This window comes from Anser cygnoides, chromosome 25 (assembly GCF_040182565.1).
Source record: "Anser cygnoides isolate HZ-2024a breed goose chromosome 25, Taihu_goose_T2T_genome, whole genome shotgun sequence".
Classification (NCBI taxonomy): domain Eukaryota; kingdom Metazoa; phylum Chordata; class Aves; order Anseriformes; family Anatidae; genus Anser; species Anser cygnoides.
The window spans coordinates 3,774,446-3,800,575 of record NC_089897.1 but is presented as its reverse complement, the minus strand read 5'-3'; the positions used below and the strand labels follow the sequence as shown (position 1 = coordinate 3,800,575).

At 63.2% G+C, this 26,130-nt stretch overlaps 1 protein-coding gene across 9 annotated transcripts in view; it reads right to left on the bottom strand.

Moving 5' to 3' along the window:
* ATP2B4 (ATPase plasma membrane Ca2+ transporting 4) overlaps positions 1–13,412 on the bottom strand; it is a 44,257-nt gene extending 30,845 nt beyond the window's left edge. For 3 of the 9 annotated variants that reach the window (XM_066983128.1, XM_066983132.1, XM_066983133.1), the window contains exon 1: positions 13,232–13,412. The gene's annotated coding sequence lies outside the window, so the exon portion shown is untranslated. Of the gene's footprint in view, positions 1–2,929; positions 3,544–8,630; positions 8,773–9,435; positions 9,566–13,231 lie in introns of those variants that run through there. The other 6 variants (XM_066983124.1, XM_066983129.1, XM_066983130.1 and 3 more) reach the window with 4 other exon arrangements.
* Between the last annotated feature and the right edge of the window lie 12,718 nt (positions 13,413–26,130).

The window sequence follows — 26,130 nt, the reverse complement described above, 5'->3', positions numbered from 1 at the left end:
CCGAGGGGGAGAAAGCTCCCAGCCTTCATCTTGTAGGAAGGGGGGGACCCGAGCACGTCAAATTCCCCAATTCCCACGTGGAGCAGGCTCCCACGCAGCCACCACCCATGCACCGGGCCGATGCCAAGTGCCCGGGTAGGGGACTTGGATGGGTCAGGGCTCACGTCCCCAAGAGCTGCCACCCCCGGGGGGTTCACACATTCATCCCCACAGGCAGCAAGCCACCAGCTGCTCCCCGCTTCCACGAAGCCCAGATCCCCTCCGGCACCCAGCCCAGCCCAGGCAGAGCTGACCCCAACCCCATCCCCACCAAGACACCCACAAAACCACACAGATTTTGGGGGGGGGCGACAGAAAGGGCGCAGTGCCCGCCCCGCACAGCTGCCACAGGGGCACGAACCACGCGGCCGTGACCCCGGTGGATGCAGCAGCAGCATCGCACCCCAGCAGCCTCTCACCATCACGCATCCTCCTCCTCCTCCTCCGCCTCCCACAGGGCTGCAGGGACCGAAAAGCAGTGAGCTGGAGGGACGGGATGGTGGCTGAGCCATGAGGAAACACCAAGGGGAAGGAGAAGGGCACAGGCGAGGGGCAGTGAGATGCAACCTGCTCCAGGAGCGCAGCCGCTTGGTGCATCCCCCCGCAGGGGGCACGAGCAGCTGCCAGCAGCCCACTAATTAAAGCTGCCGCTCACATTTGCTCCTATTTCGCCTCCTGTTCACTCAGGTAGGAAAACTGGTTTGTTGCACGCCCAAGGCAGCAATCGCCTCTTGCAAAAGAAGCGGCGAAGAGGCAGGAGAGCACCGGACGCGCTGCAGCACCGCGGGACAAGCTCGGACGCAGCTCCCCCCCCCCAGCACAGCACCCCGAAATCCAAAATCCCAGCCCCGGAGCCGGCCCCGGGGTTCCCACACGGGGCATCCATGTGCCGAAGCCACCGGCGCGTGGCGGGAGCAGGAGCCTCTGCACTGGGGGCTCAGGAATCTGCCCGCGCCCCCGGGCTTCCCCGCGCCACTGCAGGCAGAGGAATTTCAGGGGGGTGGAAAAAAAAAAAAAAAAGAAAAAAAAATCGGAGGGAGTCTCCAGGCGAGCTGTCAAGGGGAATGTTTCCATCTAAGGCCTTGGTATTTCTCTCCCGGCGCCTGCACTAAATCACCCGGGCTCCTCTCATTATTCTTTTGTGCTTTACAAGGTAGCGCAGCCGTCGGGCAGGGGGAGGAATGCAGGAGGAGGCCCAAAGTGAGCCCCAGCCTCTGCTGCACGCAAATACCTGGAGCCCCCCCAGGGTCGGGCACCTTCGGAGGGTGCTGCAGCCCCGGGGGCATCTGAGAGAGGGACGGATGCTGGGGCTGGGGGCTGCGACGTCGAAGCTGGTGGTGTCCAACCGTGCCGGGCTGGTGCGGAGCCCCAGCCTTCATCCCCTGCTCCTCCCTCCCGCTCAGCACCGGGAAACTGGTTCCTCCTGCCCCAGCATCGCAGGCACCACGTGCGGTGATAAGGCAGCAGCTGGCCAACTATTGGGCAACTTGAACTCGAGCTTTTTTCTTTTTTTTTTTTTTTTCATCCTCCCCTTCTCCTCCAAACCCGGTTGGATCCGTTGTGCAACCGCCCCGCGGCGAGGGGAGCGGGGCGGACAGCTCTGCCCCGCGCTGGCACCCCACAGCGCCTCCGCCACGCTCCGGCCCCGCCGCAGACCTGGCCCTGGGTTTTCGGCCGGTTGCCCCGCAGCCCCCAGCGAGCCCCCAGCACGGGGATGCTCGGAGGCCGGGCTCCCGAAGCGCGGAGGCAGGGGACGTCGCTCAGAAGCGGACGTCAGTGCCAGCCAGGCCGGAGGAGACACGCTCCAGAGGAGAGGGCGCAGGCCGCGAGGGTGGGATTAAAGCAGAAGGCGTGCAGAAAGCCCGACGGGGGGAGCCAGGAGCCCTTCCCTAAGGGACGGGGGTGCTCCCTGCCCCGCAGCCGTTTGTAGGGGCAGGGGCAGCCCCAGACCCTGGCCCAACAACCAGGACCAGGCTCCTGGACCAGCTCCATCCCCGCTGTCCCTCCCCTTCACCCTGCTCCCCGCAGATACCCCTCAGATTTGGCCACCGGGTGCACATCCATCGCCACTCTGAGCCAGCCCGCGCCGAGTCCTGGGGGTGCCCCTTGGCCCCCCCACCCGGCCTGATTTGGGAACCTGCTGGGCTCCGACTGCCACAGCCCCAGGAACCAGAGCTCCCCGTGGCTCCGACACACCTCATTCCCAGTAACAGCAGCCCTGCGTGCAGGAGGGGATTAATTACGGTCCGTTAACGAGCACGGCAACAGCCTGGAAGGAGCTAGACCTTGCCCCATAAACGGGTGGGGAAACTGAGGCAGCGAGGTGCCGGGGGCAGCTGCAGCCCCCCGCCAGCCTCCAGCCGGGAGGAGATCCCGGCAGTCCCGACTCCCACCTTCCTGCACCCTCTTCAGGGAGAGGAGAAACAGCTCGGCTTAAAATAAAATAAAGTAGCAGGCAGGCACCGACCCACGGAGCACGAGGGCGTCTCGCAGGCAAAACAACACCCGGAGAAGCAGAGAGCGAGCGGCCGGGGCGCATGGGTACAGCCACGGTATTTTTAGCAGGATTACACAGGGAGAGGGGATTCCTACCCTGAACATCCCCGGGGGCTTAAAATAGGCCCCGCCACTTCCTCCAGCAGCAGCCGGGCGAAGCATCGGCCGTGTCTGCTGCCACCCGTGGGGTCGGCGAGCGCCCCACCGGCCCCATGCACCCCAGCACCCACACGGGACACCCCACAGCCAGGCTCTCCCTTGGGATGGGTTTGGTTTCCCTCCCTGCGTGCTGCGGGGGGGCCCTTCATCATCGGGGGGGTGGAAGGCTGAGCCCCCTGCCCCACCGCGGGGTGTCCCCGGGGAGCGATGCCAGCGGCGGGCACGCAGCACTAACCTCTCCGCCGGTGAGACGAGCCGCTTCCTTGGCGAAAAGAGAGAGCACGCGCAAAAAAATACAATAAACAGCGATAAAAAAAATCCCTCCTGTTCGCAGCAAGGGAAACTGAGGCAGGGGGCGCAGAGCTTGTTTGGCACCACGGAGCAAGCAAGCGGCTTGATGCCCGGGGTCTCCCCAAAGCGTGGGTGCACCCCAGCAGAGGGGAACCCCAACGAGCCTGGCCACCCCAGCGCTGGAGGGCAGCAGGGACGGCTCCGGGGGCACGTCCCCAAGCTGGGTGCCCGACGCCAAGGCCAGCAGCAGGGACACGGCCGAGGGGACACTGCCGCACGGGCTGGGGACAGGGTGGCCGTCCCCACTGCTCCCGACGGTGTCGGCTCCGGCTCACATCACCGGTAACTTCTCCCACCCGTGCTCGCGGGTTTCCCCCGCGCTGCGCCACCGGGACGTCCGGGCTTCTCCATCCGGAGCTCCAAACAAACAGCGGGGATTTGGGGAGGATAAAAGGGAAAGGTAAGCAACCAGGCTGGGGGGCTGCGAGCCCCCCTCCTCGCCCCAAAAGGGTTAAAAAAGCAACGCCGGCAGAAGCGTGCCTGCGATAGGAAAAACACCCGCGCTCCCAGGGCGAGCGCGCCGGCTGCTCGCCGCTTCCCTTCCCGACATGCCCCGCTCCTGGGAAAGTGTAGGCTGTTTTCCATATATAACTGCAAACTGTTCCATGCAGTAAGAAGTCTAATTAAAGGGAGGGAGGGAGAGAGGGAGCGACGCAGAAGACCAAAAGGCAATATTTATACGAGGGAAGAAAGCCCTGCATCCCCGGTACCAAATTAGACCCTCGCCGAGCGAAGCCCGTGATATCATCGGGAGATCAAATCTGGGCAGAGCGGCGGCTTTGCAGAAGAGGCAAATCAGAGCCTGGAAAATATGTACCAATAAATAAGAGAGGAGAGCCAGATGGGCCAAGAGAGCACGGGGAGGGGCAGGGGAAGGAATAGCTAATCCGAGCCAGTTGCTCAGGATAATGCAAAATATCGCGGGAGCGTGCGCGCACGCCCCGGCCCCACCAGGCTCCCCCACGGCCCAGGGCTGGAGAAGCAGCTATTTAAGCAAATAGCAGGAATCCGCTTTAAAAAAAATGAAAAGTAATAAAGCCCTAAATGAGGGAATGGGGAGGGAAATGGCAGCGAGGAGAGGGGCTCGCTGGCACGGTGCCGGAGCCGAACAGCGGGGTTGGGACGGAGAGGCTGGGGGCAAGGGGACACCCACCCCACACACGGGGTGAGCCACGCAGCACCCAGCCCTCACCCCACTGCTGCCCCCCGGCTCTCCCATAGCCAAAATCCCAGCCCTCAATGCCTCGGGGCACCCCCTCGTCCTGCACCTCCAGGGCAGGGGGGGTGTGGGGAGAGCACTCGGGGCCGAGCAGGGAAAGCGCACGCCGGGTCTGTTCTTCAAAGCCTCTTTGTTAGAGCTGCACTTCCCACAAGTGCCAGCCACTGCCCCAAGGTAATCCACAGGCAGCTAACACATTCCCCGAGTTATTAGGTCCTCTGCCTACGCTAGGTGTCAATGCATCTGAAAACCGTTAGCGTGCTTTCATTAAAGCGCCGATAGATTTAAGAGTCGCCCTGCCGAGGCTGAGCCCTCGCAGAGAGGCTCACGCCGGGCTGCGCTGCTCTGCGCCAGCCCCAAAATCACCGACGGGTGCTGGCAGCTGGGGGCAGCCCCCCCTCGGTGTCCCCAAACTGGACAGGACCCATGGCCCCGTCCCCCAACACACGCCCTTGTGCCTGGCCCCATCGTGACCCAGTGCCCTCCTTGCGCTGCGCCCCAAGCGCCCCATGCTCTCTCCTGCTGTGCTTTGGGCACTGCCCCAGCAGCTCCCAGTTGCACCAGTAACCCAGAGGCACTGGGATAGCTCTGTCCTCAAGGGCCAGCATGAAGTTGCCGGCGAGGCTCCTGCTGCCCACGGTTGTCCCCCCAGCTTGAGGGCGCCTCCCAGCCCCGCTGGCACTCGCCCACCTCCCAGATTTTGTCACCGCGTGCACGCACCTTTCGTGCCCACAAATTGCACCCTGCAGTGATGGAAACCTGCAGCTCACACCACTAAAACCCTGCCATCAACCCACAGCAACACCAAGAAACAACCAGCTTGGGCAGCTCCGCTTGGGGCAGCGACCCTCGCAGCAGCAGAGCCAGGCGCGATGCTCAGGGCACCCCCTTGCCACGGACACCCCATTAAATGGCGGTGCAGCACCCCAAGCCCCCCGTTGAGCCGTGCCCCAGCTAGCACAGCCCCAGCCGCCCTAAAATGGCCGAGCAGCGCTCCCTGCCCCCCGAACAAACTGCCCCTGAGCCACGAGGTCGCCCGAGGTGACAGTGGGACGGTCACCGCTTTGCGCTCACGGGACCCGCGGGCAGCACGGCTCCGGCAGCCCCCGCCTAGCAGAGGCGCGGTGCAGGTGGGTATCGAAGCTCCGGCACTAATCTGGGGATAATAGCGGCTTTAGCAGCGATCGGGCAGGAGATTACGGCAGCGATTGGGGCGTTCTGCTGCCAGAGGATCTGCCCGGAATAAAGCGAGCGGACGGCGCTGAGCCGGCTGCTGGCTCCCCGCTCGCTGCCACTGAGCCAAGGGGCACGGCACCGGGGTGGGAGAGGATTCCTCGTCCTGCCCATCGACCTCCTGCTGCAGGGCAGAGAGAGGTTTGGGGAAGCCCTGCCCTCTCCTCCGGGTCCCTGCTTCCCAAAGCCATCCCTCGAGCGGGGCAGGACCGCAGCAAGGCTCCTGCGCACGCCGCAGGGCTGGGAAAACAGCGAGGTTGCAGGCAGCTGCGGCCAGAGCAGCGGCAGGAGGAAGGGAGGATCCCTCATTGTCCCTTCCAAAGGGAAAAGGGACAGTCCCCCGAGCAGGGTGCCAGGCAGGGCAGGAAACACCGCAAGCCTCCAGGCGGCATCTGCCCGGGGAGGGCAGCAGAGACCCCGCACGCGCCCCCCCCCCCCACGTGCCGCAGGAGCGCGAGCTGCAGCGTCTTGCACGGATTTGATGCATTTCACGTTCAACTGCAGGAGCGAGAGGATTCCCCCGGCCGCTGCCCTGCAGAGAAACATGCAGATGCTGCAGGGAAGAGAAAAACAAGGAAACGCCGCCTGCTCCACCCCGGGCAGGCAGATAAACGCGGCGCAGGACGTCAGCGCGAGGTGAAGCCTGGCGCACGGCAGCCGAGCGCGTCTGCAGATGGCAGGCATGGACGGGGAGAGACGGGAGGAGAGGAAAAAACAACGCCAAGAAGGGACGCAATGAATTAAACGAGATTAAAGGCAGCAGGACAGGAGATAGCACTACAGCCTCAACACCAGAGAACCCAGCGATGAGCGGAGGCAGAACGCGATGCTGAAGGGTTTGGGCTCACCAGAGCCCAGCCCACAGCGGCACCCAGCCCTCGAGCACCCACCAGGTACCCGAGCAGCCACCTCTCCACCACCCCGGATGAGCCTCCCTGAAAAATGCACCTGCAGAGCACGGCTCCAGCCTCCTTCCCCGGCAGGCAACGCAGCCTCTCCTCTGGGAGCCACGCTCGGCTGCGTTTTGGCACCCGGCACACACCCGAGCAATTCCAGCCGCCCATGGGAAGAGCAGCCCGCAGAGTCAACCCCCTGCGGAGCAGAACGGCGCTCCCGGGGCTGGTCCTCGGGGGCACAGCGCATCCCCCGGGGACGCAGGAGCAGGTAGCGGGATGAGGTTAGGTTTCCCCCCAGGGAAGGCGAATTTCTCCTTCCCCAAGGAGCTCGCTCGGGGAGGCGCGCAGCACGATGCTCTCCAAGAAGGAAACTGCCCAAGCACTCAGCTGTTCCGGCCCTTTTTGGTTTTGGAGAGTCCATTTGGGGTCAGCTCCGCAAGCAATTTGTCACTTGGAAAATAGCCCCGCTTCACCCCTCCTCCCTCAAATAAAACTCAAAAGACATCATTTAGCCGAGCCTGGACGACTAAAAATAGCCGGCACTAGTCACCCTGGAAAACGCGGGCTGGGCACTTTCACACTTCGGCAGCACGGCCGGGGGGACGCGGGTGTTTCGGGTCACGGGAGGGGTCCCCGCGGTGTCACCGGCTCGGGGAGCAGCCCGGCCCCGCAGCGCCCCGCGGCTCCCGGCCCCTGCGCTTTCCCCAGGCGGCGTCGGGCAGGATGCGGTGACTCAGAGCCACGTCTGCACGAGGACACCCAGGAAAGAGGAGCCGCGCTTTCAGTTTTTCCACAGCCAAGCCGGGTTTACGGTCCCAGCTCCCCGCAGCTGATTCACGCCCCCCCCCCCCGCCCCGTTTCCCCAGTGCCCCCGGGCAGAGGCAGCCAGGTCTCTCCGCCCGGACGCGGGATAAATCCCGACGCTGAGTAACGCGTACCAGCGGGCTGCTGCTGCAGCTTTCCTCCTCTTCTGCAGCAGCAGGACCGGCACGAGCGACGTGACCCTCGCCAGGCACAGCCCTGCCTTCCCGCAGCCCTCCTGCGGCTCCTCCAATGCCAGCCGGGTGCTACTGATCAGGATATTTCACCCCATATTTTTTTTGTTGCGGGTGCTCACAGGGTTTTTCCAAAGAAATGTGTGGCTCCTCCCGGGTGGGTGCACCCAGTACCAGGAGCTTCCCAGACAGCCCCTGCCCCAAATGGCACCTCCAGCACATCACACCCAGATCCGTCCCCCTCCCGCGTCACCCCGAGCTCAGCTATCACAGCAAACCTTACGGCTGGGGCTTCCAAAGGGAGCCGAGGCAGACGCTGCCCGGAGGCCTGAGCCATCTTCTCGCGTGTCCTCGCGTCCCTCGGCTGCCCGCGGCGGTGGCAGCCTGACGGACGGCACGCGGACGTGAGCGGCGTTGCCACCGCCGGGTAAAAAGCATCCGCACGGCGCAGCCCAAGCTCTGCCCGGAGCAGCCGAGCGCTTCACTAACCCGGGGTTGCTTTTAAGTCGCTTGCAAGAAGGTGGGAAGGAAGAGAGAAAAAGCCGGAGCGCCGAGCCGCTAAGTACCCGGGACAGCCGGGGCGAGAGACGGAGCATCGGCACCTCTGAGCTCGGTGACTCGCGGGAATAAGCAGGGAGAAGGTGAAAAAAGCTGCACGAGAGGGAGGGCGAACACCACGGCCGGGGAAAGCAAGGGGACAACGGAGCCCGAGCTGCCCAGCGGGGTCCTGAATTAGCATCTTAGGAAGCGGCGCTCCAAATCGGCCGCCTTCTGCCCGAAATCTGAGCCCGGACCTGAAAACCCGAGCGGGGGATCCGCAGCTCAAAGAGCAAAGGTCACGGAGAGCCCCGGCCAGACCCCGCGAGCACCCGGCGGGGCCGAGCTCTCAGCAGCCCCCCCGGGCCGAGCAGCCTCGGCGCCGCGAGCTTATTTTTAGCCTGGGGAGCGCAGGAGCCACGAGCGGTGCTTTCGGTTCCCAGCCCCGGCCAAGGGGGAGGCTCTGGGGCTGTCACCGCTGGAGCAACCGCCTCAGGTCTCAGCCCTCCCCACCGCCCCCCCCGTCACCAGACACAGCCCCCAGCCAGCATCGGCACGGAGCGGAGCGATGCTCCCCAGCACCAAGCCTTCCTCCTCTGCGTGGGGAGGAGGAGGAGGAGGATGCTGGGGTCAGGACCCCGCGGCACAAGGCTCCGGCTTATTCCCAGCTCCCTACGGGACGGCGCCGCACTGGGCAGGGCTGACCTTTCCGCACCCGAGACAAAGAGGAGCCGGCAGCGGCCTCGACGGCGGAGGAGTCAGGGGGACGCGGGGTGCAGCCCCCCCCGGCCGCCGGGACGGGGGCAGCGGCAGGCCCAGCACGGGGCCCCGGGAAGCGCCGCGCTCAGCTCCCGTCGGCGAGCGGGAGGGATCGGATTCCTCCCTCCCCATCCCCTGCCGGCCAAACTCTTCCGGGTAGGGCTCCGACGCGCTGCCCAGGCACCCCAGCGGCTCGCTGCGTCCAGCAGACCCCGATTGCTTTGGCAGGGGGGAAAATATACATTAATTGCATTAAAAAATATTAAAAGGATAGAGATTTGCATGCCAGCAACACGGCGGTCGCAGCCTGGGGACGCCGGAGCGCCCGGGTCCTTTGGCTTTTGGTGCCTGGCTGCCGACTCATCCCTGCCACGGAAGCCAAAGTTTCCCCGTCGGCACAAAGAAGCGCGGACAGGCGGCCAAATCCTGCACTCGGCCTCCACCGCCCTGCCGAGGAGTCCCCACGTACCCCAGCCTGTGCGGGGGGCACGGGGGCTGCGGACAGGACAGGCCCCCCATGGGGGCACCCTGGAAGCGCTCCGTGGCCCCGCACACCCGTGCCAGGGTCCCCCAGGTCCCTGTCCCCGTGCCGGGGTGGCCGTGCCGGAGCAGCTCCGTGGCACGGGCAGAGATGCTCCTGCCCAGGACACCCCGCACCCCAACGCCCAGCCCCACACCTCGGCTCCCCCAGGTAAAACCGAAGAGCCAGAAGCTCCCAGGCAGGAGGGCACCGCACTCAGCTGTTACTCACGGGGAGCCCTCGGAGGATCGAGGTTGCTTAATTAGCGCTTTAAAGAGTCCCCATCCCGGCGAGTGACACACCAGCCGCTCGTCATGCGCTCCGCATGTCTCCTGCCTTCGCTTTCTTCCTTTCCCTACCCAGGGTTAGCTTTTATTTTTTTTTTTTCCCTCCCCTTTTCTAACGAACAAATCGAGGGGCAGGATTTATAAGTCCACGGAAACTCTATTATCCCTCCGCACTAAAGCCAAAAGCGACTAATTAAAACATCAAAGTCGGACGTTTCATTAGCTGAGGCTCGGAAAGCCCTGGCGGGGAGCAGGGAGCGGGGCTCCCACGGCTGCACCATGGACCTGCACCCCGGGACGTGAGCGGGGCAGGGAGGACAGGGTGCCACCACCCGCGTGTCCCCCCCCCTCCAGCCGGTCACTGCGGTCCCCCCCTCATCGTAGGAGGGAAGGTTTTGCACAGAGGGAGGATTTTTCCCCAGGGAGGCCGGGGAGAGGAGCCCCTTCCCCTCCCACTGCGCCCAGAGCTGGGACCTGTCTCCCCCAGGAGCACCTCCAGCACCACGGGACAGGTCCTCGGTCCCTCCTGGCCACGGCACAAGGGCAATAGGGACGGGCTCGATTCCCCAGCTCACCCAGGCCGATTTCTTTCCTCTTCCACCGGTCCTCCACCCGTGCGACAGCAACGCCACCGCCGCCTCCATCCACCTCCCCCAGCCACCAGGCAGCCGCCTCCCGGCCTCACGCCGCGTCCCCGAGCCCGCTTGGCTCCCATCCCAGCGGCCTCCGATGAGAGAGACAGAGGGATCTGGGGACGCCGGAGGAGGTGGCACCTCTCGGGGCACGCGGTGGCCATCCCTCCGGACCCGCAGCCCACTGAGGCACCGCGGCGTCCCCCGGCTCGGAGAGCAGCGGTGATTTGCCGAGCGCGGCGCAGCCTGCCCCCGCCGGGGAGGGGCCCGGGAGCCCCGGGGAGGGGGGGGGGGGAGCAGAAGGTAGATAAGGGGAGCAAGATAAAGGGAGCAGCAGATAAGGGGAGCAGCCGGTAGATAAGGGGAGCGGGAGATAAGGGGAACCGCTGCTCGCCCTAGAGCCGCCGCTCGGCGCCGGGCTCCTCGCGCCCCCCAGATCCCCGCAGGCTCCTTTCCTGGAGCTGCAACGGGGGCTGTGGGTAAACTCACGGCCTAGCGAGGATAAATACCTATATATTTTATTTATGTATATATATATATGTATAAATACAAGGAGGTGAGCAGGGAGCATGCAGGGAACCCGCAGCCACGGTGCGGGCAGGGAAGGTGCCGGCAGCTCCTGAGGGCAGCCAGGGAAGGCCCTGGGGAAGGGGGAAACTCCGTGCGCGGCTCCACCCCGGTGCTTTCTGCTGCACAACAATGGCGTGGAGGAGCAGCAGTCCCTCCCTGCTGTTACTCACCCTGCCCAGGACCTGCGGTTGCCCCGCGGCCGCTCCCAGCGCCGGGTGCCAGCTCCGTGGGCACGGCGCAGGGCAGGACGCGCGGCTCGGCGCCGGCGAGCACGGGGATCCCCGGCACTGCAGGAGCCAGACCCACGGCACGGCACGCCAGCCAGCGCAGGGAATTCCCTCCGTCACCGTCTCAACCAAAAAAAAAAAATACCGAAAAAAAAAAAAAAAGGCAACCACACCACCCCGCGCCCTCTCAAGTCTCTACCTGCAGCTCCGGCAGCATCGCCCCAGTGAGCTCGGCTCCCTGGGGAAGGCGCCAGCACTGTGCTGGGGTCCCGAAGGCGTCCCCTGTGCAGCACCCACGGCCCTGCTGCGGGCGAGGGTGGGTCACGAAAGGAGCCCGAGCCCCGAGGGGCTGGGCACGGCACTGAGCACGGCACTCCGGGACCGCTGGAGGAATGGGGAAGCTCTGCGTGGCCGCTCCGGTGCCCTGCCCAGGCAAACGCAGCGGGCACGGGCACCTCCTCCATCACGGCGGTGCTGCGCCGGCTTCGGCACGGGGCAGGGAAACGACGGATCTGAGAGCAGAGTCAACGGCTGCGGGGAAGCAAAGGGCACGCGGCTTTTGGGAGGCCTCCAGGACCCCCCCCCCCAGCTCTCTCCATTCATCCCCGGAGAGCTCGACCTGTGGCCGAGGGGGGGACACCTTGCAGCCACCAAAGCCACCCTGAGGGGACTGGGGGGGCAATTCCTGGGGCCGGGCACCCAGGGGCTGCCCGCAGGACGAAGCCCTGCGGCAGGGTGGGACCGGAGGGACGCGGGGGGGTCCGCTCCTCCCGCTCCCCACGAAATAATTCGGGTGCGTTTCGGCGCTCGGGGAAGCGAAAGATTGAGGTCGAGGGCACCGTCTGGAGCCACGCAGCCAGCACGAGCCCGGCGTGCCACGGAGGAGCGCAGCAGCATCGCAGCCGCGCAGGGTGGGGACCCGGAGCGGTGCCCCCCAGCACCCCCAGCCCCCCCACCTCCGCCCCGCCGGGCGCAAACAGGCTGCGTGGCTTTGAGGTTTGCAAACCGAGCCCCCACCCAAGCTCAGGTCTCCAGAGATAAGAGGACAATAACCTATTGTCCCTCCTCCCGCGCCCTTCCCAGCACCCAGCTCGCCTCTGGCGATGCAGGGGGGGGGGGGGGCACCCAGCCCCACACCGGCACCCGGGGACCCCCAAACCCCGGCGGGTCGTGGCCGGGGGGTGCCGTGCGCCCACGGGGGATGCTCGGGGTGCTGGTGGACACCGGGGGTGACGGAGCACTGCGGATCCAGGACCTCGCTGCAGAAAGCTGGAGGCAGGGGCAGGAGCCAGAGCTGCTGGCCACGGGGGCCACAGCCTCACCGCTTTTCAGTTTTCCCCTATTTCCCCCATTTTTCTCTGCCCCCCCCCCCACTCCTGCTGTGGATGCGATCGGCTGCCTTGGGCAAGCAGCGAGCAGCCCCCAAGGGAAAGGGATTTTTTTTTTTTTTAAGGGGGGGGGGGGGACACGAGACGACAGCCCCCCCCGCACCGTCCTTGGGCTGCCGCAAGGCGCTGCCCCCCCCCCCCCCCCCCCCGCCCTGCGCTGCCTCTGCCCATCCCTCCGGCCCCGCTGCCAGGCTGCGGCGTGCCCGGGGCTGGAGGCAGCGGCCGCATCCTGCCCCCCCCTCCTCCTGCCTGCCCCCCCCGGCCCCGTGTCCCCCCCCCCCAGCACCTCCACACGGCCACAGGCGGGACCGGCAGCCCCACACACCCCCCCCCCCCCCCCCGTAACCGCGACCCCCCCCCAAAAAAAGGGGCGAGCAACAAGTTGCAGGACGCAGGCAGTGCTCCTCCCCCCCCCCCCCCAAAATAACAGGGTGTACCCCCCCCATTAGGACCCTCACCCCTGCCCAAAGACCCCCCCCAGAGACCTTCACCCTCCCCCAAAGACCCCCCCCCCAAAGACCCCCCCCACAAAGGACCCCCCCCACTTGGGGTCGCGCAGCGCCGAGCCTGGGGGATGCGCATCGCCCCCCGGGGGGGGGAGGGGGGGGGGGGATAAGGGACCAAGACCCAGCACAGCCCCCCCCATAGCCCACAGCCCCCCCCCCCCATTTTAGCCCCCCCATCCCACCTGCTGCGCTGCCGGCCCCGCTCCGTCCCTTTTCCTCCTGGGGCCAGCAGCAGCTGCAGGGCTGGCGGGGGGGGGGGGGTCAAAACCGGGGGGGGGGCAGCTGCTGCGACCCCCCCCCCCCCCCCCCTCCCCGTTTACCCGGCTCGGCACGGCCCCGCCGCGTGCAACCGGGACACCCCCCCAAAAAAAAATACCCCCCCCCCCCCAAAAAAAAAAACACCAAACCAAAACTCACCGGCTCGGCGCCCAGCCCCGGCTACCGGCGGAGCCCCCCCGGGAGGCCATGGGAGGAGGAAGAGGAGGAAGAGGAGGAGGAGGAGGAGGGCGGCGGCGAGCTCCGGAGCTAGCGGGAGAAACTGCTTGTCATGGCAACCCGCGGCGAGCCGAGCCGAGCCGTGCCGTGCCGAGCCGGGCCGGCCCCAGCCCGCCGGGGGAGGGGCCCTCTTAAGGTGGCGGCCCGCCCCGCCGCCGCTTAAGGGGGACGGGGAGGGGCACGAGGGGTCCTCGCCCACCCCCCCCCCACCCTCCCCCCACCTCCAAGACCCCTCCGTGCAAACACCCCCCCCGGGTTGCGATGCGCAGCCCCCCCCGCCCAGCGCCGTGGACACCCCCCCCCATCATCATTGGGGTGTGGGTGCCCCCCGCTTTGGGCTGTGCTGATATGCCCCCCCCCCCCAAGGAGGTGTGTGCATGCACAGCCCTGCAGTGTGCCCCCCCCCCCCCCCCGGGCAGTGCGGTGCATGCACGCCCCCAATCCATGCGTGCCCCCCCCCCCCCCCCCCAGGCACTGCGGGTGCAAAGCGGTGCAGGCACCCCAAAGCTCCGTGCACCACCCGCCCCGCTGCAGCCCCCGCTTGGGTCGTGGGGGGACCCCCAAACCCCGTGGGACCCGCCCCCCGCAGTGCCTGCACCCGTGGGTGGTGTGGGTTTGATCCCCGTGGAAGTGAGGTGCGTGCGCCCCAAAGCAGCGGGGACACCCCCCCCGCAGCGTGGGTGCCCCAAACTGGGGTGGGTGCCCTAAACCAGTGTGCGTGCCCCAAAGCAGGGTGGGTTCCCCAAACCAGGGAGGGTGCCCCAAACCAGGGAGGGTGCCCCAAAGCAGGGTGGGTTCCCCAAACCAGGGAGGGTGCCCCAAAGCAGGGTGGGTTCCCCAAACCAGGGCGCATGCCCCAAACCAGGGTGGGTGCCCCAAACGAGGGTGGGTGCCCCGAAGCAAGGCGGATGCCCCAAATGAGAGTGCGTGCCCCAAAACGGGGTGTGTACCCCAAACCAGGGTGGGTGCCCCCGTGCCCAAAGCCCTCCCCACTCCAGGCACGGGGATCTCCAGAGCACCACAAACAGTGACCAAAAAATCGGGGTTCCTCGGGGGCGCTGCGGTTTGTCTGCCCGGAGCTGCCCTGTGCCCAGCGGGGTGTGCGCAGCCCCACAAAACACGGGGCGCAGCCCCACAAAAAAAAAATGGGGCACAGCCCCACAAAACGCGGGGCGCAGCCCCCTGACATCCCCAAGGGCACTGGGTGCTGGTGTCACCCAGGAGGGTGCACGCGCTCCTCGAGCTGCAGAGGGTCAAGCACAAGCCACGGCCCCCTCGCCCTGGCAGACCCAACCCTCACCCCTTTATTTTTTTTGGGGGGGAACGAGGAGAAAGCCACGCGCGGATCCGGCCGAAGCACGGCGACCGCCACGGCTGCACCGAAGGCGCAAGGCGGCATCGCAGCAGCAGCACTGGTGCAACACTGGGTGTAGGCAACCTTAACTCAGCACTAATCCTGTTGTTTGGGCACGCAACCCAGTTCAAGTTAAACCAGTGGAACATCTGGGCGCGCACAAGCCCTGGTTTAATGCTCGTAACATTTCCCCCCCCCCCCCCGCCTCGAGGGCCTGCACCTCGATAATTTTGCGTTCTGAGTAGTCCCGGGGGAGGGTTACCCCAGGGCCCCGCGCCAAACGCTTTGGGCCCTTCGCTGGGGGATTCCTCCCCAGCCTCGTGGAGCTGCGAACCCAAACGTGTGCTGGTAAAATGCCTCCGTCGGGTGCTGGGTGCCACCCAGGTGAGCTGGTGGTGGTGGTGCAGAGCCCCCGCACGCCGTCCTTGTCCCCGCGGGGCCACCGGCTGCTGGCTCAGCAGGGACGGGGAGCAGGCACCAGTGCTTTCCCCATGCTGGCTCCGTGGCTCGGCCGGGCAGGGGTGCTGGGGAGTTCCCTCGCAGCACCCTGCAGCACCCAACACCCCGCAGCACCCAGACTGCTCGTCTTCGGTGGTGGGGCGCCCTGGCATTTTCCCAGGGAGTTAAACAGACGTGGTCAGTCCTTCTTACGAGAGCTGGGGCTCTCACGACGAGAGCAAGCCTTCTATCACCGAGCAAACTCGGGCATCTTCCGTTTCTGAGCACGGTTTGTCCACCGCGGAGCCGCAAGAGGGAATAAATGCGGGTTTAAGCCAATGTCCTGCTCCCCCCCAAAAAATAAGGAGCACGCTGCTCTGACCACCTTTGGTCTGGGTGACTGCAGAACAGATCAAAAAATAGCTGGAGGTGCAGAGGGCAGACGGTGCTTCCACCGGGCTGGCTGCAGAGCTGCTATTGAGACGTAACGGCCTTCTAAAACAGCGTTTCGGAGCTTGGAAGGAACCTCTGACCATCTGGATTTGGACTCCTGAAAGGAAATCAGCCTTCCTGCCTCGGGGAACCTGTTGTTAACGGGGCAAGGCGCCTTCCCAGAAACACCACGAATTTGCAGCCTCTTTGGGCTCCGGCTGAAATGGGGGAAGGCAGCTCCCTCCAGCCTAGCACCAGGTGCCGGCCGGTGGAGGAAGCTGCCAAAACCCATCAGAAAAACGTGCTCCCCATCCAGGGGCAGCCTGCAACTACAGCGCCGGCACTCGGCGGCTCCCGCCCAGCGTGTTTCCATTACATCGAGAGCGACCATAATAAATATAGAGGCTAAAAACCCCTTTCCATTTTACATTTAAGGAAAAGCACACGGGGGAAAGCCGGGCCCCGGCAGGAGCGCGAGCGCCTCGCCTCTGCTCCGGTGCCGCGGGGAGCGGCCGGATCCTGCTCGCACCAGCCCCGCTCGCTGCAGCAAAGCGGGCAGGGCGCTGGGGTAAATGCAAGGGTCCTATAGGGAGTATTTTGGGGTCACGCAGGCCCTGGGCTGATGCTGAGCTAATCCTGCTCTGAAGACGTGTCTGCACGCTTGCCGGGATGGTACCTGCGCTCCGCTCCTCGGTGCCACCCCTCTTTGTCACCTCCTGCTCTCCCTGTCCTGCAGCCCCTCCGGAGAAATGGAGAAACGCGGTGCTCGGAGCGTGCTACGTGTCCCAGAGGGGCAGAAGCTCAGCCCGGTGGAGGTGGCAGGATGGGTGCCCCGTGCCCTGCTGCCTCCCCGTGCAACGTCCCCGGGGAGCAAACTGCTGCGCCGGGGGCAGCCACAGTGCAGGGGCTGGAAAGGCAAAGGCACCGGGGGCTTTGCCACCTCTGGAGAGGTGACACGGGGGTGTCCCCACGCTGCTTTGCTGGGGACAGACGATGCTCTGCGCTTCTGCAGCCGGGCGAGGAGGGAGAAGGAGGCAAACCTGGAGTCCGCAGCCCCCCTGCTTGTCACCAGCTCCAAGGGAGATGCTGGATCCTGCCGGCAAGCCCCTGCAGGGCTGCTCCCTGCGTTGTGCTTGTGCCTTTGGCCTCCCTGCTCCTCTTGGACGGCGGCTGGAGATTCGGATATTCATTTGTTCCCTCTCCTTTGCCCAGAACGAGCTCTGGCCACGTGTGCTGGGCTGGCGGGGCCGGCTGCGCACCCAGGCATGCGGCCGCGGGAGTGCATCAGGTTTCAGGACCGGGTCGTCCTAAATCCTGCTGGAGCCCCGCTGCGATAGGAGCCTCGGCTGTTATCTGGATCCTGGTATCTTTTTTCTGTGCCATATGGGACCGCGGTACTCCGGCCGGGTGCTGTGTGAGCAAAGCAGAAAGCGATCCCTGGCCTGAGCGGTGCTTAGCCTAAAGGAGACCAACAATGTAAAAAAAAAACACCCTGAAACATAAAAGATCATCCCGACGGGTTCTCCTGTAAAAAATTGGGCTTAAGTGATGATTTCCCTTTAAAAAGAGCATGAAACTTCACAATAATTTGTCTTTAATGTCTCCCAGGCTGGGAACTTGTAGGTGGAGTTTTAGCCCAAAATGAATTGAATCAGCCAAGTTGTATCAGCCAAGTTACAAACCCATCAAAACCCGAGGCCAGATCCTGATCTCATCGCCGCGGGTACAAATCCAGCGTGGCTGCGCTGGAGTCGACGGGGAAAATTTTGTCACCGTGCCGGGGAGCAGAGAGCAGGATTGGACCCCAGGGTTTCTAATGGAAACACTGACTGAGCCTTGAGCACAAGGCAGAGCCGGGCGTCTGTGAAATCTCTCTCCATTCAGGGCTAAATATAGGGAGAGAGAGAGAGAGAGAGAGGGAGTGATTCAACTTTCTGTGCTCACGGATAAATAAACCCCCGGCCAGGAGATGCCAGGAGCCGCCGGGGGTCCGGCCGCCCCCGCGGCCCCATCCTGCAGGAGGCAGAGCCGGCGGCGACGCTGCCAGGAGGTGCCTGGCAGCACCTGGGGCATGGGGCAGAAGGGGATTTCGCCGCTTCTGCTTCCCTTTTTTTCCCTCTCTCGGCCCAGCCCTGAGCATTGCTGGGCTCCTGTGGCCACGTTTTGCAAGGCTCGTGCCCAAAGCTCGTGCCCAGCCTGCTCGGTGCTGCCAGGAAGGGTCTCATCCTGCACCCAGCTTTGCCCCTTGCCTGGTTTGTCTCACCTGGGACTGAGCTTTCTTCTTGCTCCGGGGCAGCTCCCCAGAGCCTCGCAGCCCCAGAAAAATCCCCGAGCTGCCCTGCCACGTTATTGCTAATAAACATCTCCTAGACTGCTTCTGCTATCTTTTACTCTAACAGGCCCGTTAATTCCTAATTAAGCAGCTACTTCATCGGGAGGGGGGCTGAAAATAAAAAGCAAAAGTGGGACAGGAGGGATTTGGGCCCAGTTTTGCTTTATGAGCGTAATTAGGAGACAAAATTGCTCATTCACCCAAGGAATTCATCACCAAACGGCTTCGGAGCTGCCAGACACGTGGGGTTTTCCCTGGGCACCCGGTGACTGGCGGCGCTTTTCCTCTCCCCATTGTTGTACGTTCCCATTTGGAACCGGAGCCACAGCAGGCTCAAAATCTATCAAAACCCCAATATTTGTGCCAGCCGAGGAAGCGCTGCTCCTTCCTGGACGCCCATGGGGAGGGTGAGGCTGGTACCATGGTTAGGGACACGCCAAAGCCCCCCAGGAGCTCCAGCTACTTCCCTCTCCTTGCAGCACCCCGTGGTTAGGGCGACACAAATGCTACCCCTTGAGATCTTGGGGACACCCCTGTCCCCTCCTCGAGGGATTTGGAGGTAGACAGCGAGATCCTCAGCTCCACCTCAAAATGAACATTTCCCCCCCCACACCCCCCGGTTCCGACCTCGTTCCGTTCGTCACATCGAGGAGGAACCTCGTACTCGGTGTTTGCAGCACGGTAACACCTCCGGGACCTCAGTGGGACTGAGGAAAGTCCCTGCTGCCGGGAGTGACAAGGCGGTGGGTAGTGCTGAAAGGGAGGAGGGAGAAGTGACAGCGCCGGGGGGGCCGCTCGCGCCGCTGTCACCCGCAAGCTGTCGGTGCCGGAGCTGGGGAGGTGGAGGAGCCCCGGGCTCCCGAGTCCTGCTTCGGTGCCTTCCCTCCAGAAATGGGAGGAACGGCCAGGATGGCACGGGGGGCATCAGGTGCTGTGCCCCGTGGTGCCCGGAGCAGGATGTCACCGCAGGGCTCCGTCCCGGGGGGGTCCCCCTGCTGCGGTGCCTTCGCGCCCTCTCGCAGCCCCCCCCGTGATGCCGCAGGGCCAGGATCAGGAGCGAAGGCACAGAAATGCATCTCCTCCTCTCTGCTTCACAGCACGAAACCGACTCCAACGTGCAATTTGCAGAAATGCCAGGCCTCCCTAACCCGTGTTACCCCCGGGCGGTACAACCCGGAGGCATCCCTGGTATTTTGCTGGTGTCCCTGGTATTTTGCTGGTGTCGCTGCCGCCGGGCCAGAGGAAGATGCTGGTGGCCAGGAGGGCTGGAGCAGGGCAAAGCCGGGGCGAGCTCAGCCCCTGCGAAACCCCAGCGTGAGCAGAGAGAGGCGGCGAAGGCGGGCAGAAAACGTACGAGATGAAAAGGTGACCTCTCCCAGAAACAGGGGGAAGGAAACCATAAACACTGCCAGCCACGGCCGCGGGAAAACAACAAGCAGCGACTGTTTTATTTGAATAATAACCATCAATAATACATCGCTAAGAAGCTGCAGATGACTGCAATTAAAAGAAAAAAAGAAAAAAGCATTGCATTCCCTGAGCGAAATCTAAATTATTCCTCACAGCTTGTCCGCTCGCTACGTTATATTAAAATGAAGCAGTTCCTGGTGCGGCGTGGCTCAGCGGAGCCCGGGAGCCCGGGTGGAAGGCATAAAAGAAGAAAAAAGGCAAGGAGAACGAAGAAGAGCCCTAATGTAGAAGGTTATAAATATTTTACAGCCGAGGAGGAGTGGGGAGCCACCAATATAGATGCGATTGCGGGCGTCCATGGTGGGAGGGAGGAATTAATCACAGAAACAGAGGAGAAAGTTTTCTCGAGGAGCCCATGCACACACCCACGGCCAGAGCAGCTTGGGTGGGGGGGCTCCTGGGTGCTGGGGTCTCAGGGTGCTGGGCAGCTTGGGGGCTGCTCCAGAGGGTGCAGAGATGACTTGGTGCCGATGCCTGCCCCTGCCAGGCACCGCGGGCAGGGTGCTGGGGCCAGGCTGGGCACCGCGCTACTTCTGCATTTCAATTCCTCTGCAAACACGGAGTGAAAACGTTCACCATAAAATGAAATAAAAACATGAAACCCTGCAGGTGGGGCTGGGAACGCACCCCAGGCATTGTGCACGACCCCATGCACGGGCTCTCTTTTACGGGTGCTGCTCTGGGGGCTCGGGGCACCGGCCGCTCGCGTATGCCCGCGGGTGACAACCCCGCTATGTGCACCCCGCGGAGCCTCGGTGCTGAGCAAACAGCAGCCGGCCACCCCTCCTCGCGCTATCCAAACACCGGCTCTGCTATCCAAACACAGCTCCCAGAGCCAGGTGCCGGGCTTGTTGCACCGCTCCCCGTCCCTGTCTGTGCCGCTCCCCGTCCCTGTCCCTGCTGGCGGAGGGAAGGGAGTGGGGCACCGAGCACCAGCCTGGTGCAAACACCACCAAACATCGCCCTTGGTGCCGCTGTCTCCTGGCAGACACCAAACGCTTCCCGGGGGAGGCTGGCTCTCAAAACCAGCCAGCCGTGCAGCTGGAGCCGTTCCCCACCCTCCACAAACGGCTCCTTTCCCCGGAGCCCTGCGATAGCAGCGTGGGACGCCGCTGCTTATCAGACACCGTGGTGTGCGGCAGGAGCAGGGGAGGCCTCCCAAGGCCAAGATGTTTTCTTTTTTTCTTTTCTTTTCTTTTTTTTTTTTTTTTCCGTCTAGCTCTCAGCTAGGGCTTCCCAGCCACCCCAAGCACTTTGCAGCGCTGCGGACACCTCCATCCCCTCTGCCCCCTCCCTGGGCAGAGGACATCCTGCAGGCAGTGTGGGATGCCCATTCCCAGCTCCAAGCTTTGTTCCCATCTGCTCCTTCTGTCCCAGCTTGGTCCTGGGTGCAAGCAGAGCACTGCTCGTTTGCACGAGGTGGCCCCAGACCCTGGGCCACCGGCCCCAGCCATTCTCCTCCCCTGTCCCCGGCAGCACTGATTGGAAAAGCTCAGTGGCACCTGCTGGGAGCCTCTGCAGGTATTAAAACCTCTGCGCCTAAAAGCGCCTCTTTAAAAATTAAAGCCTCAGTGAGAAAGAAATGAGTCGTGACGGGGAGAGATGAAGCTCGCGGCGTCTGCAGATCACTGAAGGAAGGAGCGCCGGTGCCAGCGCCGACTGGAGTCACCGTCCCCGATGCCCTGGCCAAAAGGGTGGAGATTAAGTGATTTTGAGCAGCCACTTCGTCCTGATGCTGAGCCCCATCCAAGCAGGACAGTCACAGCCCGGCCTTCTGCCACGGCCCCATGGGGACACCGAGGGTCCCCGGGAGGACACCGCGGGCTGTGCTCCCCCAACAGACCCCACCTGGCCACCAACGCTTTCTGCAAAGCGCACGACCCCACGGGCAGAGTGCACGGGGGTTACCTCAGATCCCAAAAGCCGACAACCCTGGTACCGCAGTGCCTAGTGCTAACGGGCTGCTGGAATAGCTTGTGCTGCAAATATGGCACAGACGGATCCCTTCTGCGAGACGTGCATGTGTCGCACATCGGCGGTGACGCCAGCAACTTATTTCCCCGCTGACTGCTGAGACGGCTGCTCAGCTCCCTCTCAGCTGTGACGTGGGAGCCTGCCCTTAATTTCCAGTGGCACCAATATGTTTGCTTCCTCCCCTCCCTGCCAGCCCCACTTTGCTCCGTGGGGGGATGTGGCAGGCAGTGCTGCAGCTCCCTGAGGGGTGCTGGGGGGCCCTGAGCCCAAAGCTGGCACACGCCAGCCTCCCGGGGAGCCAAACCCGGCAGCTGATGGTGAACCCAGGTCGTGTGTGACATGTCACATAAGTAAAGGACGTGGATGTTTGCCTCGAGAGAGGAGCTTCCAGCAAAAGAAGAGCATTGCTATTATTTTTTTTTTGCTATTGCAAAAAATTGCTATTGCAAAAAAAAAATTGCTATTGCAAAAAAAAAAATTGCTATTGCAAAAAAAAATATGCTCTGGGGAGAGAAGCATAGGCAAGAGGGTGAGCATGCATTCGTCCCTAGCCCCGAGCATGTTCCTGCGCCGTGCCCAAGGGATGCTGCAGCAGGGAGGACAACTGCAGGCATCTCTCTCTTGCTGGTTAAGGGCGCACGCATCCAGGCTCGGCACGGGGGACGCGCAGCAGCGGAGGCAGCGCTCCGGTGCTCGGGGCAGGGACGGGTGCGCGCCGGCCTGACTCAGTGCAGCAGCTGCCAGGGCTGTGTGCTCTGTGGTCTGGCAGCAGCGGGGCTTTGTGCACTTATTTGTAAATACATTAAGCCCTCGGTTTGCAGAGAAAAGCGAGAGCCAAGTGCCTGCAATTGCCTGCACGGGAGCGTAACCTTTGGGAGGGGACTTTTCTCTGCTCTTTACCAGCTCAGCAGAATTGTTCTGCTCTGTCGAGCTGGAAATTGGCTGCAGATATCATCACCCAGGCATCAGGTTTGAAGAATAGACTCTCCTTTCAGTCATTAGCTGTGGGCAACAATGCGAGCGGACGGGGAGGAGGTAAATGACTGGGACTGGCGTGGCTCAGTTCTCCTGCATGCAATCCCAAACGAGGGACTGAAACGAGGCAGAGAGAGGTCTGCAGCGGGGCTGGAGGGACGACAGCGATGCCTGCACAGAGCTGAGCAGCAGCTGGGAGAGCCTGAGCCCTCCAGCCACACCAGGCTCCAGACCCATCTCTTATCCTTTGTCCTGCTCCCTCCCTGACTAATTTCCTTCCTTCCCTTCCCCTCCTTTGTGCTGCCCTCCTGTATCCCATCCCTGCCCCGTGGCCAGCCTCAGGGCGAGAGGAGCAGCCTTTTCCTCCCCTGGCCAACCAGAGCGGTGATGGGGAACATGAAATCCTGGAACAAACCAAAAAGAGACAGGGCTGAGATTACTTCCCCTGGCAGCTGACGAGGTCACCGTCCACTTTTTGCAGAAGTCGGATGCTTTTGTCATTCCTTGCAAGCAGCAGTGGGCGAGGGAGCCAGCTGCTAGTGGCGTAGCTCGGGCTCTGCCCCAAAGGGAAGCGGCTGCAGCGGGGCTGGAGCAGGGCATGGCACCGGCAGCGTGATCTGTCCCCGATGACTAACTCGCTCCTAACACACCCTCAGCTTCGGAGGCCGTGGCAGGAACCACTATCAGAAAGCAGAAGCTGGTTCCTTCCCTCTCGCTTCCCACTAAGATTTTCCAGTGACCCATCATTCTGCAGCGCTAACGGAAAGTTGCCCGGCCCCTATCCTTTCCTTGCCTTGGGTGGTTGGTTGGGTTTTGTTTCAGCTGTGTCTCAGCATCGTCTGTCCCCAGCTGAACACCCCTGGAGGACAAGAACCACCTCTGGCATTGCTGTATTGCCTGAAACTCACTGCGTTTTGCTCTGAGCGTGCACCAGGGTGACCTGTAAGGACAAGCACTCGTTTATCACACCCGGCTTGGGCACGGGTCACCAGGGTACGTACAGCTCCTGGCGGAGGGGAGCTGCTGCTGCACCAAGTGTGATACCAGTCAGAGCCTGCTGCCACGGCTGGGGCTGCTCCAGCATTTCTGGGCTCAGCTCTGTGGGGATGGGCTCCAGAGATGCTGCAAAGAGCCGGCGGGGAGCAGGGCAAGGACCCAGCGAGCCCCCGCACCCCTGGGACTTATTTGTGTAAGCCAGGAGTGGCAGCACGAGTAAAAGCTCCCACCCGAGGGGACGGACAGACCGCAGCACCCATCTGAGAGCCAAAGCACCCAAACAGCTGCTGGGGGGACCAGTTACACCCCAGTGCTCCCCCTCTCAGCTACACACACCCGTGAGCTAAACGCACCATCGAGGGCACCGTACCTTGGGCTGAGTCCCTGCCCCGGGGGGCAGAAGGCACCGGTCCAATAACGGATGGAAAATCCAGGTGCTCGAGCACATTTTGGGACTCCCAAAATGCTTCAGCTCCCCGGCCATGCTGCATCCCCTTCTCCTTGCTCTCTGACAGCAAAATGACTCTGAGCCAGGCTGGGTCCAGGCACTCTACAACAGCTGTCATGAGCCACGGCAGCACCTGCAGCTCCTCCGTGCACTACCTCGGCCTTAATCAACTCCTCAATTATCAATTTAAAAGCCCCACAGACTGTAATCCCCTGTATGCACTCAACTAGAGGCAGCCAACAGCCAAAGGGCTCTCCTAGTGCTCGTTCCCTAAATCTGCTCCTAATTAGGAGTGGACTTACCCCTGCGATTAATTGCTGGAGTCATTCATTAGTGACTGGATGTCGCAGATGATCTGCTTGGAACAGGAGGCAGCAGAGGGGCTCATCAACGCGTAATGAACGGGGCGAGTGTCAAAACAGCGGCTAAAGGCTCTGTACCTGGCCGGGGGACAGCAGAGGCTGGCGGTTTCCAGCAGAAAGCTCCTGGCTTTGGGACAAGCGGGGGGCTGGGATTTTGCACGGAGCTGGGAGATGCTGCAGAGGCGATGCTCGCGGTGCTGCCAGCCCCGGGGCTGTCGCTGCAGACCAAGGAGCTCTGGAACCAGTCCCTTGCCCAGCACAGGGCGAGCGTCCCTTCTTACCCCCAGTACTGGGGTGCAGAAAACCCCCTTTATCCCAGGATTTCTGCCCAACACAGCGTTTTCCCCATGCCCTTGGCACACCCCAGACCTGTGAGATCAGGCAGCTCAGCTTGTGTCCAGCATGGGACACCCCCGCCGTGCCTCATCGCAGGGGACAGCAGGGTGACAGAGGCACACGAGGAGGGCACAAGCCCCTTCCTAACCCACCCCAACCAGGTTACGCTCTCCCGTGCCTCAGTTTCCCCAGCTCCCCACCACAGGGTGCGCATGGATCCTGCTGCCCAGAGTCACTGCCGAGCGCGCCAGGCGCTATTCTTAGCTTTAAGGGAAGTGAAAGCATTTCTGTGCCTCGGCATTTCATTTTCCCTCCTAACACGAGCTTCATGGAAGCCAGTTAAACCCCCGGCGTAACGTCTGACCCGGGAAATCACCAGTCTGCAGGTGGAAAAGCCATGGGGCAACTGCCAGGGCCACAACAACCCCGCTGTGCCCTCACCAGCCTTCCCCAAATGTTGGTGGCCCCACTCACCCAGGGCCGGTGGCAGCCAGCTGCAGCAGCTCAGGGCAAGAACATGTTTAAAGCTTTATTTTTCCGAGCAGTTTTGTCTTTTTTTTCCAGCAGTTTTACCACGCTGGGGGTGTTTTGGTGATGGGCGAGCTCTGCGCTCCCTCCTGCTGCTGGAGGGGACGGAGCTTTCCCTGCCTCTGCTACCGAAGCAGCTCCACGGTTTCTCAGTCTGAGATGCTGGGGAAAAAAAAATGCATTTAGTGACAGAGGAGTTAAGCTGCATTCTGGGCTAATGGCTGGTGAAATTACATTAGAAAAAAAAAATGGAACAAAACAAACCCTTGAAGGTTGGAGACTGTAAACAGCAAGGGAAAGTAGGACGCAAGGCTCGAGCGGGAGAAGCTGTTTGCTGCAGGTTGAGGGCGAGCCGCGGGTGACTCACGCAGGTGACGGCCGATTGCTCCCAGGGCTCCCGGGTCTGGTTTGGATCAAGGCTGAGCTGGGCTCTGGGACAAGGATGGGTGGCTCCTGGCCCTGCTCTTCGGAGGGACGGATTTCACATAAAGCAGCAGCTTCGAGCCTCATAAAGCTGCGTTTATCTCCCCCCCAGCAGCTCTCCGACATCCGAATGCTTCCTGGGCAGGAGGGGCTGAGCTGATGGCCTGGAGGCAAATGGGCTCCGTGGTCCTTTGCTGCATCCCTCGAGCTGTCCCTTGGCCTAGAGCGGGGCTGCTTTCTGCTCCTGCCTCACAGCTGGCGAGGCAGCAGGGCCTGAACGCCCCTCCAGCCCCCAGCGGCACCCCCAGAGATGGATAGCTGGAGGGAGGGAGGTGGGTCAGGAAACGCTGCGAGCAACGCAATGAATAATTCAGGCAGTTGGGCATCAGGCAGACAGACGTGGGCAGAGCGATGGGTGTGGAGGGACAGAGGCGAGCGCGTAGACAGACAGACAGCGGCACGGCCAGAAGGGTGGCAGTGCAGGATCCGGCCCTCCGAGGTGCCCACACGCAGGAGGCTGCCGCAGATGGAGGGGAGGAGGATGGCAGCACGAAGGGGGCATGCGTACCTGTGCCGCCTCCTGAGGAGAAAGCCACCTGATGAATAACACTGAGGAATAATTACAATGAGCAAACGCTCGTGCCAGGCTCCCTGCGGCCGGGGGAGCGCGGTCTGCTGCAGCCCTGCCCGCCCACCGCCCGCCCTGGCCTCGTGCCCCCGCCAGCCCCGAGGCCACGGTGACATTAACCCGCT